Source organism: Petaurus breviceps, unplaced genomic scaffold (assembly GCF_028583685.1).
Source record: "Petaurus breviceps papuanus isolate PSGF00001 unplaced genomic scaffold, PetGlider_PUasm1.0 187, whole genome shotgun sequence".
Lineage (NCBI taxonomy): Eukaryota > Metazoa > Chordata > Mammalia > Diprotodontia > Petauridae > Petaurus > Petaurus breviceps.
In genome coordinates, this window is record NW_027185799.1 from 29,102,423 (window position 1) to 29,118,665 (window position 16,243).

The following is a 16,243-nucleotide window of genomic DNA, read 5'->3' on the forward strand; positions in this document are numbered from 1 at the left end:
TGGCACCCACGCAAAAATTGACCATGTATTAGGGCATAAAATCTTTACAGTCCCATGCAGAAAAACAGAAATATTAAATGCATCGTTTTTGGGTCATGATGTAGTAAAAATTACATTTGATAAAGGACCATGGAAAGATAGATTAAAAATTAATTGGGAACTAAATAATCTAAACCTAAAGAATGAGTGGGTCAAAGAAGAAATCACAGAAACAATCAATAATTTCACTGAAGGGAATGAACACAATGAAACAATATATCAAAATTTATGGGATGCAGCCAAATCAGTACTTGGGGTAAATTTATACCTCTAAATGCTTACATCAATAACATAGAGAAACAGCAGCTCATTGAATTGGAAATGCATATTAAAAAAACTAGAAAAAACACAAATTGAAAGTCCCCAATTAAACACCAAATTGGAAATCCTGAAAATCAAAGGAGAGATTAGTAAGATTGAATGAAGGAAAACCATTGAACTAAAAAATAAAACTAAGAGTTGGTTTATTGGGGGGGACCCAATAAAATAGAAAAAAAAAAGTTAATTTGATTTAAAAAAATAAAAATAAAACCAAATTACCTGTATGAAAAATAAAAATGTATGAATTCACCATTAATGAGGAAATTAAAGCAATAATTGGGAACTATTTTGTCCAATTATATGGCAATAAGTCCTACAATCTAAGTGGTGAAACAGATGAATATTTCCAAAAATTTGAATGCCCAGATTGACAGAAGAAGAAATATAATACCTAAATAACTTCATCTAAGAAAAAGAAATTGAACAAACCATTAATGAACTCCCTAAGAAAAAATATCCAGGGCCAGAAGGACTCACAAGTGAATTCTACCAAACATTTAAAGAATAATTAGTTCCACTACTATAAAAACTATTTGGAAAAATAGGTGGAGTCCTACCAAATTCCTTTTATGACACATATAATGGTTTTTATGCCTAAATCTTGAAGAACCAAAACAGAGAAAACTATAGGTCAATTTCCCTAATGAAAATTTATGTAAAAAATGTAAAATACTAGGAAGGATATTACAGCAGTATATCACAGGGACCATAAATTATGATCATGTGGAATTTATACCAGGAAAGTTGGACTGGATCATTATTAGGAAAACTATTAACATAATTAACCATAAAAGTCAGAAAACCAACAGAAATCATATGATTATGTCAAAAGATGCAGAAAAAGCATTTTGATAAAATACAGCACTCACTTCTATTAAAAACTCTAGAGAGATGGAGCAGCCAGGTGGCTCAGTGAGTAAGAGCACCAGCCCCAGAGTCGGGATGACCTTGGATCGAATCAGGGCTCAGATACTTACCACCGCACCCAGAAATAACTGGCCGTGTAACCTTGAGCAAGTCACTTAACCCCAGTTGCTTTAAAAAAAAAAACTCTAGAAAGCATAGGAATAATGGAACTTTCCTTAAAATGATAAGTATCATCTATCTAAAACCATCAGCAAGCATTATCTGTAGTGGGTATAATCCAAAAGCCTTTCCTAAGATTCAGGTGAAGCAAGGATGCCCATTATCATCGGTATTCTTCAGTAGTGTACTAGAGATGTTAGCTATAGCAATAAGAGAAGAAAAAAATTGAAGGAATTAGAATAGGCAGTGAGGAAACAAAACACTCTTTGCAGATGATATAATGGTATACCTAAAGAATCTAGAGAATCAACTAAAAACTAGTTGAAATAGTTAATAACTTTAGCAAACCTGCAGGATATAAAATAAACCCATATAAACCATCAGCATTTCTGTATATTACTAACCAAGTCCAGGAGCAAGAGAGAAGAATTCTTTTTAAAATAACTTTAGACAGTATAAAATACATGGGAGTGTACTTGCCAAGAAAAACCCAGAAACTATATGGATACTATTATAAAACACTTTTCATAGAAATAAAGTCTGATCTAAACAATTGGAAAAATATTAATTGCTGATGGCTAGACCAAGCCAATATTAGATGACAATTCTACCTAAGTCACTTTATTTACTCAGTGCTGTACCAATCAAACTACAAAAAAAAAATTATTTTATAGATTTAGAAAACATCCTAAAAATAAAGCTGGAAAAAATCCTAGCCCTCTGATAAATGCCTCATTTCTTAGTGTCTTTGATAAATGCCTCATCTGGAAGACCAAAAGGTCAAGAATATCAGGAGATTAATGAAAACAAAATGTGAAAGAAGGTGGCCAAGCAGTACCAGATTGCAAACTGAATAATAATCAAAACTATCTAGTGCTGGCTAAGAAATGAGTGGTGGTTCAGTAAAGAATAGATTGAATACAAAAGACTCAGTAGTATTTGAGTATACGTAGTGCTTGATAAATGTGAAGATCTAAGCTTTTGGAACAAGAACTCACAATTTGACAAAAACTCCTAGGAAAACTGGAAAACAATTTGGCAAATCTAGTTATAGACCGCCATCTTAGACTGTGTTACCAATATCAAAATGGATACATGATTTAAACATAAAGGGTGATACTATAGGCAGATTAGGAGAGCAAAGAATGGTTTACTCCCTCAGATCTATAGAGAAGGCAAGAATTTATTACCAAACAAGAGATAGAGAGCGTTACTAAATGTACATTGAACAGCTTTGATAATATTAAATTTTGCACAAACAAAACTAAGATGAGAAAGAAAGTAGGAAGCTGGGAAACACATTTTATAATTAGTGTCTCTGATAAATGCCTCATTTCTTAGATAACAGAGAACTCATTCAAATCTATAAGAGACTGAGTCATTCCCTAGTTGGTAAATGGTCAAAGGATATGAACAGGCAGTTTTCAGATAAAGAAATTAAAGCTATCTATAGTCATATAAAAATTCTTTAAATCACTCATGATTAGAGAAATGCAAATTAAAAGAACTCCCGAGGTACCACATCATACTTATCAAATTGGTTAATATGACAAAAATGAAAATACTAAATGTTGGAGGGATAATGGGAAAATCGGGGCACTATTGTACTGTTGGTGGAGATGTGAACTGACCAAGCCATTTTGAAAGCAATTTGGAACTATCCCCAAAGAGCTACAAAACCATGCATACAAAACCTTTGACCCAGCAATATAACTACTAAGTTTGCATCCCAAAGAGATTAAAAAAAAAAGAAAAAGACCTCTATACACATATTTATAGCATCTCTTTTTGTGGTGTCAAATAATTGGAAATTGAGGGAATGCCTATCAATTGGAGAATGGCTAAATATATCTGATTGTGATGGAGTGGTCTTGACCTATAAGAAATAACAGGGAGAATGATCTCAGAAAAACCTAGAAAGATTTACATGAACTGATGCAAAGTGAAATGAGCAGAGCCAGGAATACTTTGTACATAGTGACAGCAATATTGTATGATGATCACCTGTGAATGACTTAGCTTTTCTCAGCAATACAGTGATTTAAGACAATTCTGAAAGACTTATGATGAAAAATGCTATCCATTTCCAGAGAAAGAACAGATGGAATCTGAATGCAAATCAAAGCATTCTTTTAAAAGCTTAATATTTCTGGGGTTTGTTTTTTTGTTTTTTGTTTTGTTTGTTTTCTTTTACCACGTGACTAATATGGAAATACCTCTATCAAATTGCTGCCCTTGTCAGGGAGGGGAAAGGGTAGGGAGGGAGAGAATTTGGAACTCAGAATTTTTAAAAAGAATATTAAAAAGCATCTTTATATGTAGTTAAGTAAAAATCAAATGTAAACAAATATATTTTTAAAATAACCCCCAAAAATGTGCAATACTAGATTAAAAACACTTATACCAGAATTCAAAATTCAGAAAAAAAACAAATTATAGTTCTACTTCATATAGCAAATTCCGCTGCTGAGAGCAGTGTAGAATTGTTTTTCATGTTCTGATAAGGTAACAATAAACAACAATAAATGAAAGCATTTATCTAAAGTTCTATACTGTACAGTACTAATCATCATTTTTCTTTTCTAGTTTAAATATCCTGTTACAAAAATTATCAGAAATTAAGAAAATAATCACATTCTGGAGCTTTATACAAAAAAATGAATATATGGTATTTTACTCATAACCCAAAAAAACACTGGCTTCTGATAGCCTACATAATATAAGGTATTACATATCAGTGCTTATAGTAAAAAGAAAAAATCTCTTCAAAGGGGACCTATTAATCCTAAGTTAAAGCTGTAACTTCATTTCATATTATTTCAGGTGTGATTTCATCACTTTTATAATTAGTAATTAGACAAATCTTCATATAAATCACTGCTATGCCATAAACAAACTTATTAGCCATCTCCCACTTTAGTTATGACCATTTATTTTGGAGGACAGGCTCTTACTTCCTTAGTAAGCCAATTCAGTATTTTCAAGACTCCTGTTAATCACACACATTCTCACAACTCCTTTCACAGACTGAAGATCCGGAGGACCTGGCTAGTCCCCAAGGAATGTCACAGATAGTGAGAGTTTACAAGGTTGGATGTACTTTCCCAAACACTAAGTAATTATTATTAGTTATTTTAAAGCAAACTATGCCCAAAGCAAATATTTAAAACCAGTTTAAACTAATTTTAACCATAGTGATAAAAGTCTCTAATAAGCGATAGCGCAAATTTATAATTGCACAGCATTCAGGTCAAAAGAGATATTAATGTTCTACTGATATAATTGCATCTCCATCTAGATATTATTTTTCACATTAACAGCATTTTTATTTCCCAAAATTATGTATAAAATATTAGGAGCATTATAATCACATAAAATAATATCATGGATTTAAAACAAAAATTTATTGTCAATCTAAAGGCATTAATCTAGTTGAGCGTATTTCTGAGTCTTCTTGCAAAAAATAACATTTCATTTGTTTATCAGTTTAGTCATTCTCTACAAGTTCTATTCAGAGACCAGTATAATTATTATCATATTATAGTTATAAAGGTGGTGAAAAGCATCACCATTTTCAGAGCACAGATCAAACATGCTATTAATATTTTTCCAATTAATTTATTTCTATATTCTCCACTTGTTATACAAACCTAGTGTAAATTAAGCCTTTTAATTTTAAAGTATTTAGTATATCAGCCAGCTCCATTGATTTAAATGACCTAATTTTGATAGATTAAACTTATAATTTATAGTCTTACAATCTATACACATTTTTCCTTAATACTTTTTTTTTCTTTTTTGCTTTTTGAAAGGGGGATGGCAGGGCAATTGGGGTTAAGTGATTTGCAGTAGGTCACATGACTTGTAAGTGTTAAGTGTCTGAGGCTGGATTTGAACTCAGGTCCTCCTGACTTCAGGGCCAGTGCTCTATTCACTGTGCCATCTAGCCACCCCATTAATGCCAAATTTTAATTGTGTTTTCCATCCAGTTATATTTTCCTTATAGAGGGTCAAATATTGTAATTGTCCAGATAGAAAAGCACATCTTGCTTTAAGTGAGACTTGTGACATATAAAAATGCATCACATAATTTCTGGGTAATTAATCATTTTATTAATTATGGCTACTGAGTAAAAAGGATTGGTCATTTGGATGTCCCTTGTGGACCAAGAATGATTGATCATGGTGATTTCTTAATACTTAATATGACCTTGGAAGTGTCAGCATTCCCAATAAATGGCAATCAACTCTGATTGGTTAACAATTAATGAGGAAAAATTAATATTATAATGACCTATTTTAATGAGAGCCTGGGAGAATGTGATTATATCACTTTTACTGCCAGCCCCTCCCCAGCCTTGGGCAGTCTAGACAAGAGATCTATCTCTACCCACCTGAATGGAACATAATGGGCCAGAATTCACCCAGATTAATTTTCTTTGTAAAGTTTATTTGGGTGGGGCAACAATTCCACCTAGATAATATGGTCTCTGTGGGGTAAATTTTGGACAAAGTCAGAGATTTCCTTGAACAACTGGACTTTGAGGAAACAAGAAAAAGGAAAAAAAAAAAACCTAGATCTCCCCAGTAATTGGGTTACTTAGTTATCATTTGTCTCAGACTGCATTATAATTTTGTTTAGAACAAACTCAATCAGACTTAATCTGGATTTGCAGTCATAAATGGTACCATATAGACTTGCAGGTTTCCCATAGGCCACTCATTGTCAACCCTTCAAATTATACTGCCCAACTATTCTTAATAAGTCAACTGAAAGAGAATAATGTGGCAATCTTGAATTTTCAGCTACTGCATTTAGGGTACATTCTCAGCTCTCCTGAAACATGGGAATTGCAAACATAACCTCCATTTTGAGGTAATGAAATCTTGAATGTATATTCTTCACATAAAGACTAGAATATACCCTTCTATTGTTTCTTGAAGGACAGAATTTTACTGTTTTCGTTCAAATCTGTGTTGCAAATTTATTTCTGTATTCTCCACCTGTTAATTGTTGTAACTGGATAGAATAATGCTAAAATAAGGTTAAAGATTATTAGAAACCTTGAAACTGGAGGTGGAGTCAAGATGGTGGAGTAGAAGCAGGACCTCCCCCCTGCTCCGGCTTCCACCTTCCCCAATCCATGTAAAAGGGGACTCTGAACAAACTTTGGAGCTGCAGAACCCACAAAATGACACAGAGAAGCTAACCTCCTGCTGAGGACAGCCTGGCAGGCCGGCAGGAATTGGCCAGCACAGCTCTATGCCCAAGGGCGGGCCTGACCAGCCGCCGGCTGGAGGGACTCCAGATCACCAGCAGCTGTGGCCATTTCCAGATTTATCAATACATAGATGCAAAGGACAAAGTGAGAAGTCATTGCAGTGTGGACTTTGGGACCAATAGTTGGGAGAGTGTTGGCTTTTGCTCCCAGGGTGAGAAGCTGCTGAGATGCCTGGGCTCATCCAGGGCCACGTTGTAGCTTCAGCTACTGGCCTGCAGAGTGTAGGGGGACTAAGCGACCAGTCTGAGAGATAATCACTCTTGCTTTAACCTGCTTGGATATGGATTGCAGTCTAGGGTGGACTGGGGTGTGTGACCAGCTTACCGGAGTGAGTGGAGGCTTCAAGAGAGGGCACCCATCTAACACCTCTGGCAGCTGAGAAAACCCCAGCTTTTGGGACAAAAGCTCCCTTGTCTGGTGGCAGAGTCCTAGTGTGGCAAAAAGCCCAGGGATCAAGTGACTGAGGGGCGACATGACCAGGCAAAGGAAACAAAGCAAACAGAAGAATCCAACATTAGACTTCTATTTTGGGGACAAAACGGATCAAAGCATGGAACAGGAGGAAATTCTCAAGGAAAATTGCCCTGATGTTTTAGAACCAGAGAGCAAAATAGAGGTTGAAAGAATCCACCAATCACCTCCTGAAAAAAAGATCCCCAAAAGAAAACTCCTAGGAATATTATAGCCAGGTTCCGGAATTCCCAGATCAAGGAGAGAATGTTATGAGCAGCCAGGAAGAAACAATTTGAATATTGTGGAAACACAAGCAGGATAACAGGATCTGGCAGCTTCTACACTGAGGGATTGAAGGGCCTGGAATATGATATTCTGGAGGGCAGAGGAGCTGGGATTAAAACCAAGAATCACCTACCCAGCAAAACTGAGTATCATGTTTCAGGGGAAAATCTGGTCATTCAGTGGAATAGAGGACTTTCAAGCATTCTTAATGAAAAAACCAAAGTTGAATAGAAATTTTGACATTCAGATACAAGAAGCAAGAGAAGCTTGAGAATGTAAACAAGGAAAAGAAATCATAAGCCATTTATCAAAGTTGAACTATTAACATTCCTACATGGAAAATGATAATTGTATCTGATGAAACTTTTCTCAGTATGAAAATAGTTGAAGGGAATATATATATATATATATGTGTGTGTGTGTGTGTGTGCATACATATATATGTATATATGTCTATACAGGCGTATGAATACATATGTGAATGTGTGTATATATGTTTACAGGTATATATAGATAGAGGGAACAGGACCAAGTTAATAGGAAGGGATGATACTTAAAAGGTGAAATTAAAAGGTGAGAGAGGAACATAATGAGAGGAGATGGAGAGAGAGAGAGAATGGGGTAAACTATCTCATATAGAAGAGGCAAGGGAAAATGGTTACAATGGAGGGGAAGAATAGGAAGGCAAAAAGGAATGGGTCAACCTTATTCTCATTGAATTTGGCTCGGGGAAGGAATGAACAGGAGAATAGCAGGGAAGGGGATGAGAGGGGTGATGATGGAAGGGAGGGCAGGCTCGGGGGGAGGGAAGCTGGAAGCCCTCACTTTTGAAAAGGGATGGGATCAAAGTAGGGAATAGAACAAGTGGGTGGTGGGATAGGAGGGAGGGAAATATAGTCAGTCTTTTACAATTTATATTCTATGTTAATGTTTCGCACTAGCTACACATGTACAACCTATACTGAACTGCTTATCTTCCCAGTAAGGGTGGGTGACAAGGGAGGAAGGGAATGAATCTGGAATTCGAAGTTTTAAAATCAAACATTTAAAATTTTATATATATATATATATATATATATGCATATATATATATATATACTATTATTAATATTATTTTACATGTAATTGGGAAATAAAATACACAGGCACTGGGGCATAGAGATCCACCATGCCCTACTGGAAAAGTCAAAGGGGGCATGAGAGAAGATATGGGAGAGAGCAAATTGGAGGAGGGGATATCCTGTGGGATTGCTATTTTGGGGTTGGTTGGTAGTGGAAAAACAGGGAGAAAATTTGTAACTCAAAATCTGGTAGAAATTAATTATGTAAATCAGAAGTTAAAGCATTTGAAAAATGAAAAAAAAAGAAACCTCGAAATTTTTTCTAACAAACATTTCTCAGAATAGTGTTCACACATTTATAAGTGTGGAAATCTTCCTATTTTTCTCTTAACCTAATGTGGTCTAAAGCTTCCTTAAGGTTTTTTTTTGTTTTGTTTTGATATTCTACTAAATTCTAGGCTTTTCTTTTGACCTATATTGGACATTTTGATAGGTGGCAAAGATGAAGACTTTTTATTGTTCCAACTTAGGTGAAAATCACTATTTCCATAGTTTTACTCTGTTTTTTGGAAGTCAAAGCTCTTACTTCATATTGCTCTCTAATTGACCTTCATGTCCTTATTCTTTCAGTAAAAGTGGCTTCCACTTTCCCTTTCTTCCTGTGGACTTTGATTAAAGCCCTGCATACTGTACCCCTCTTCTCACATTCTGTTTCAACATTTTCCTTTACTGCTTTCTCAGTCCTTTATTATTTATTATTATCCAAAATTTTATTTCCCAATCATATCCCAAGCCTATCAACAGAGCTAATTTTCTTCACTCTACTGAATCTTTTGTTAATTAGTACAAGTTTTCTTATATAGTATCAGTTAATTACAAAACCTTTATTTCTCCCTGATCAAAATAGAAACTTCTCCATGTTTGAGGAAAATATCTTCTCAGAAAAAAATAACCTTAGAGATCAAAGAAACAGGAAATTATTAAACCACAAGATAGGCCAACCAATCCTATCTTGTAGGAGGCCTCTACCGTCTTAAGAGATCATCTCCTGACTCACTGGAACAAACTCGGTGTTCAGTAAAAACTTTCCCAATTTAGGCTTTTAATAGCTTTCAAATGCTTAATCTATTATAATACTTCTTACATGACTTTGCTTCTGATTCACCTAGACAATTAAGTTCCATTAAATCATTCACAAAAGAAACAAAATGGTGAGGTAAAATCTTTTCCTTCAATTAAATTTTGCTTATTCTGAAATTATTTGCTTCCTTATTTAAACAAGTTTATTTCTTTCTAAGGTGGAGAGGAGAATTAATAATATATAGTTTTTAAGCAAAACTAAAATGGCAAAACTATTTTCCCCTTTGTTTTTGGACTTCACTGGAGATAAAACATTTAAATTGACTGCTGTTTTGTTTGTCTAGTCAGTGAAATCACCTTTTTCCCCTAAGATTAAAATTATAAATCTGTCATTCTTCACAGTGACAAGAAAGAAGATAGAGGGCTGTGTTGTTTGTATGAAAAATTCCTAGGGGGCTGCAACTTAAAAAAAAACAAATCCACTAGGGATATTTCAGTATTTATAAAAGCAATCAAACCACATTTTTTTACCACAATTTGGGAATGCATGGTAAACAGATTTCTGTTTAGATCAAATAATTCAGTCTGTAGTTTTTGATGCTATAAATTTCTACAGAAGAAAGATTTCTTTCCCTTTTATCTTTCCTTTCTTTTTACATTCTCAAACTGGTCAGAATTAGGAGCACAAAGATGAGATTATTTCTGTAGTTTTGAAACTTTGGGCAGAAAAAGTTTCCACTCTTTTCCTATTTGTTCTGAAAACTTCTTTCTTATTGAAAGTTTAATCAAAGGGACAATGGAAGTTCCTGTTTGTTGTAAAGATGAATTTAGTGTCAGAATTGCAGTAATTATAGATACCAGGAAGAGCTTATTTGGGTATGAAGCTTCAATAATTAACCTGAGTGTACAGTGCTTCAAATTCAAAAGATTCTCCCTAGACCCAAGGATGTCTAGTTTCAAAAGTTGACCTGGTCAAGAAATTTTCACAGAGATGTCAATACCAGGGTTCTTTGAAAGGAGTTTTCTTTCAGTTAGCTGAGAGACAACTCAGAGGGGTATCTCTAGATCCCATATGGGGAGTAGGTTAGACAAGGAATAATTTAGCATCTGAATCTACAAGACAAATTGCCCCAAACCAGAATTTGCAAAAATAGACCAGAATTACCAGAATTTGAGGAATAATGATTACTGACTATTCAAGGCAGAATGGAGACATTAGATTTATATTATTCATTATAGGCATCCTATTCAGTACTAGATATTTATGTCAGATTAGACCAGACCAGAACTTCCCAGGAATTTAGAAAGGAAGGGTAGCTAAGACAGTATAGTTATTGCAAATGATAGACAGTTCTCTTGCTTATTTGACTATGGGAAGTAAGATGAAAGGGTACAGGGTTTGGAAGAACCCTATTCACCCAGAAGAAGGAGGGGAGAACCCCTTCCTTTAAGACATGAAGTTCCTCAGCCAAGACCTTGCTTTTGAATACTGAATCACAGCACCATGCTTCTCAGGGAGTCGATGTAGCTGCTTGACTTGTCACTCCAGAGTCTAGTGGTTTATGGATAATCATTATGTCAATGTATTATTCAAGTACAAAAGATAAACAGACAACACAGACAAAATACACAAAACACTGGCCTATCTTTGACATTTTCTAGATGGGACTGCAACTTTATTGGTCAGTTGTTTTCTCCTGCTCAGAAATCTCCCTAGGTGAAATCTAACTTATACACACAGAAGAAGTTTCAAAATGGGTAGGTTGAACTAAGTCCAACCTAGTTTTGTCCAATCTGGTGTGCCAGGAATTATGACAGAAATATCCAGGTGTCCACAGACTAGATATAACTGCCAATCAATAGCAGTGATAGAGACTGCAGTTTGTCATTCTCAGAGGCAGGCAGCACTAATCATAGATAAGAGTCAGTTAACCAAGTGTATCAGTTTCGGTAATATGGATGGATACTAAGCAAGATGAGAAAATTAGAATTTTACAGAAAAGGAGGGAAAGAGAAGAATTTATACATCAAGAAACAAATAACAGAAAGGAAAGGTAAGGATATTTACCTCAGGAACTAACTAATCAAAAATGAAACCATTTTTTATGTCCCAAATTTGGTTTTTGTGGATTTCAGCAAGAGTGAACTACTTGCTTTAAGCAAACAATCTGGAAGTTCAACATAAAGACTGAGCAGAGTATTTTTTTTTTAATTATCACAGTGGCAGGAGAAAACCTCAGCCAGAAATTCTGTCATATTGTCTTAAAAAAAATCATAAGGGGGAAAATTATTTTTATTCAGGAAAATGGCCTGAATAGTCACTATAGTCTTCTTGGCTAATTAGGGTGTAAGACAATACATAAGATGGCTGAAGCCAGAAGTAGAGTATCAAAGTAACATTTGGAAAACACTATGTTTTGGTTCAGAACTGATATGTTCATAATTTTGTGTGTAAAAGCTGTGTGCCAATTTTCCTGTGAGGGAGAAAGATGTTTGACAGTTAATCCATAATTATGCTTTTCTACAAAATATTAATGTCTTTTCAATTTTATACTTTTATCTCAATTTGGAAATTTTGTGTTTAATTTTTCATAATGAAATAATGTGGGTAGGAAGAAAGAATTATCAACTGACCTTCCTACCTAATTAGTTTTTTTTTTTTAATGTTATGTATGTGTATAAGATGAACAATATACAGACTGCATTTTAAAATTTAAACTTGTGGCACGATAATTTCAATTTATAAAAACCATATAAAAGTAGACAAGCACTGCGGCATACAGACAGAGCCCTGATCAACGTGGCTTCAAGTTGACCCACCAACCAAGGGCCACTGCCAGGCTTATCACCGCAGGGCCAGGATTAGACAGAGCAGGGTAAGAGTCAAATGCAGGGCCCCTGGCAGGGGCAGCAGCTACTCCTGGGCCTACCAGTCCAGAGCCCAGAAATTTTAAAAGCCCCTATCTGGACTTCCAGGCACCAGGATGGCAGAGTGAACCCTGGCTGCTTCAATCCTCCCCTCTGACCCTGAAAACAGTAATTATTGCCCCAGGGCAAAACCTTAAACAGTAAAGGCTTGGGAACCCTAGAGAAAGGGCATGACTAGGACCCTGCCTCAAAATGGGTAAAATGCAGACTACAAAGACAAAGACCCTGGAGTCCTACTATAGTGAGTGGGAGGAACCAAATTCAGAGGAAGACACTGTTGACTCCACACCCACAGCTGAACTCTCAACAGGGAACTGGTCTCAAGCACAGAAAGCATTCTTAGATGAGCTCAAAAGGAACTTTGAAAACCAAATTAGAGAGATAGAAGATAAAATGAGTAATTCTTTTAAAATCAAAATTGCAAAATTAGAAAAACATTACAATGAAGAAAACAGCTCCTTAAAAAGAAAAATGTGTGATATGGAAAAGGAGCTCCAAAAACTAACTGAGGAAAATAATTTGCTAAAAACTAGTATCAGCCAAATTTTAGTGAATAACTCTATGAGGAACCGAGAATTAGTCAAACAAAACATCAAGAATGAAAAATTAGAAAAAGAGGTAAAATATCTCAATGGAAAAATAACTGACCTGGAAAAAAGATCCAGGAGAGATAATCTGAGAATCATAGGCCTACTGGAAAATCACAATGAAAAAATGAGCTTGGACAACATCTTCCAAGAGCTCATCAAGGAAAACTGCCCTGAGATACTAGAAACAGAGGGTAAAATAGAAATCGAGAGAATCCACCAGACACCTCCTGAAAGAGATTCCAAATTGAAAAGTCCTCAAAATGTGGCCAAACTCCAGAACTGCCAGGTAAAGGAGAAAATACTACAAGAGGCCAGAAAGAAACAATTCAAATATTGTGGAACCACAGTGAGGATAACACAGGATCTGGAAGCCTCTACATGGAAAGGTCGAAGGAAGTGGAATACAGTTTTTCACAAGGCAAAAGAGTTTGCATTACAACCAAGGATCACCTACCCAGCAAAACCGAACATATTCTTCCAGGCAAGGAGATGGTCATTCAGCGATGCAGCAGAATTCCTGACCTTCCTGATGAAAAAGCCAGAGCTCAATGGAAAATTCAACCTCCAATTACAAGATGCAAGAGAAACATAGAAAGGTAAACAAGGAAAACACACACACACACACACACACACACACACACACACACACACCCTGTTATTTAATAAGAGCAAACTGTTTATAGACAAGTAGAAGGTATGGGTATAAATTACACAAAATGACAAAAACCTTATTAAGGGCTACTGAGGGACTGCAATGGAAGGAGAGGAAAGAATGAAGCAGAAAAGTAAATTATGCCACACAAAGAGGCATAAGAACAATATAGTAGAGGGAAAGAAGGGAGGGAGAGGAGTAGTATATGAGCATTTCCCTCATTTGTTCTGGTGCAAGGAGGAAATAATAACACAACCAGTTAAGCATAGGACTCTATCGAGAAGAGACACAAAACATATAACAGAGGAAAAAAGGGGAGGGAGGGGAGCTTTGTTCTGTTCCTTTCAATCTTGGTTTGAAGAAGAAATAACATACTACATTAAGTATAAAAATCTATCATATTCTATAGGCAGTAGGAGGGGGAGGGGCTAGAAGGGAGGGAAGAAGTAAGTGGGAAGGGGAGGAAAAGGGAGGGGGGCTGATAAGAAGGGAATACTGAGGAAGGTGGTGGTCAAAAGGAAAACTCTTAAGGAGGGGAAGGGAGAATGGGAGAAAAATAAAAGCATAAACAGGGGAGGGAATAGGACGGAGGGAAAGAGATAGTAATCGTACATGAAATTGAAAAGCTTCTGTACAAACAAAGCCAATGTAACCAAGATTAAGAGGGAAATGGGAAATTGGGAAAGAATTTTTACAAACAATGTCTCTGATAAAGGTCTCGTTTCTAAAATATACAGAGAATTGAGCCAAATCTATAAGAATACAAGTCAGCCCCCAATTGATAAATGGTCAAAGGATATGAACAGGTAGTTCTCAGAGGAAGAAATTAAAGATATCTATAAGCATATGAAAAAATGCTCTAAATCACTATTGATTAGAGAAATGCAAATCAAAACAACTCTGAGGTACCACATCTCACCAGTCAGATTGGCTAAGATGACAAATGCTGGAGAGGATGTGGAAAAATTGGAACACGAATACATTGCTGGTGGAGTTGTGAACTGATCCAACCATTCTGAAGAGCAATCTGGAACTATACCCAAAGGGCAATAAGTAATTTCATATCTTTTGACCCAGCAATACCTCTTCTAGGGTTGTATCCCAAAGAAATCATAGAAGCAAGAGGAAGACCCATATGTACAAAAATATTTATAGCAGCTCTTTTTTTGTGGTGGCAAAGAATTGGAAATTAAGGGGGTGCCTATCAATTGGGGAACTGCTAAACAAGTTGTGGTATATGAATGTAATGGAAAACGAAGAGCAGATGGACTTCATATTTACCAGGAGAGGCTTATACGAACTGATGCTGAGTGAGAAGAGCAGAACCAGTTAAAATTTGTACACCATTACAGATACAACGTATGTGTGATGACCAACTTTGATAGACTGGACTCTTCTCAGAAATGCAGAGCTATAAATCAACTCCAAAAGACTCATGATGGAGAGAGATGTCTACATTCAAAGGAAGAACTAGAAAGAACAGAGTTTGAATGCAGATTGAAGCAAATTACCTGCTCTCTTTCTTTTTCTTGTTTGGTTTTGTTTCCTCTTTCCCATTATTCATTCCATTGTACATAATTCTTCTTTATAACCTGACTAATGTCTAATGTGAAACTATTTGCAGATCCTATATTTGATTGTATGATGCCATGGGGGGGGGGAAGAGAGGGGGAGAAAATTTGAAACCCAAAGAACTGGGGAAATGAATCTTGTAAACTCAAAGTAAAGACCAAAAAAAAAAAAAAGGTAGACAAATACTTGTAGTTGAATCTGCTGGTGTGTTGTAGAGGACTGGATGGAAATGCATCTTCACATTGATTCATCCCTAGATAGATATAGTCGAAATCATATGGTAAAGTTTGTAGAAAGCTCTGCTGTCTTTGTACCTATTTGTGAACAAATGTACTTTTTTCCCCTATTTTAACAGGAAGAAGATAAACTATTGATGTACAAGATATCCTACCCAGTGTGTAGTTGAAGAGCAGTCTGTATTGGTGAGAGGGATTTAATTTCTTTCTGTTATGACTTTATTTCTTAGTATATTATTTCAGAGTCATTAGATTTAAACATAAGATTGTGGTATTATGATAGCAAATGCAGGTTTTTATTTATATAATATGAAATAATTTTAAGGAAATTTAATATTGATTTATTAAATCCTTCTTTCCCATTGACTTCTAGGAATAAAATAGAAAACAGCAGAGATTATTTCTATGGAAATTCTCCCAAGATGTAATTAATTTGAGCTGAAAGATTCTACAAATCCTTTAAAATTGCAAGAAATTCCCTCTTTTATTTATTTGAATTTTTCTAATGGTACCTGCTGATAAAGAGCTGTTCTTTGAATCAGGAAGACCTGGGTTCAGTTTCTACTTCTTGTACTATCTGTTTAACTCAAGCAACCCACTTAACTTCTCAATACCCTAGGCTAGTGATGTCAAATTCAAAACACAGTGAGTCTCTGAGGGCCACATATTGACTTAGTAAATTAATGTTATCTATGTTGTATTGTATTTTTATTTCACT

General features: G+C 35.4%; 1 protein-coding gene across 1 annotated transcript in view; it reads left to right on the forward strand.

Annotated features, from left to right (window-relative positions):
• Positions 1-16,243, forward strand: part of LOC138163251 (phospholipid-transporting ATPase ABCA3-like) — a 230,876-nt gene that overhangs the window by 25,018 nt on the left and 189,615 nt on the right. Inside the window, exon 2 of the mRNA XM_069090799.1 lies at positions 15,645-15,711. The gene's annotated coding sequence lies outside the window, so the exon portion shown is untranslated. The remainder of the gene's footprint in view (positions 1-15,644; positions 15,712-16,243) is intronic.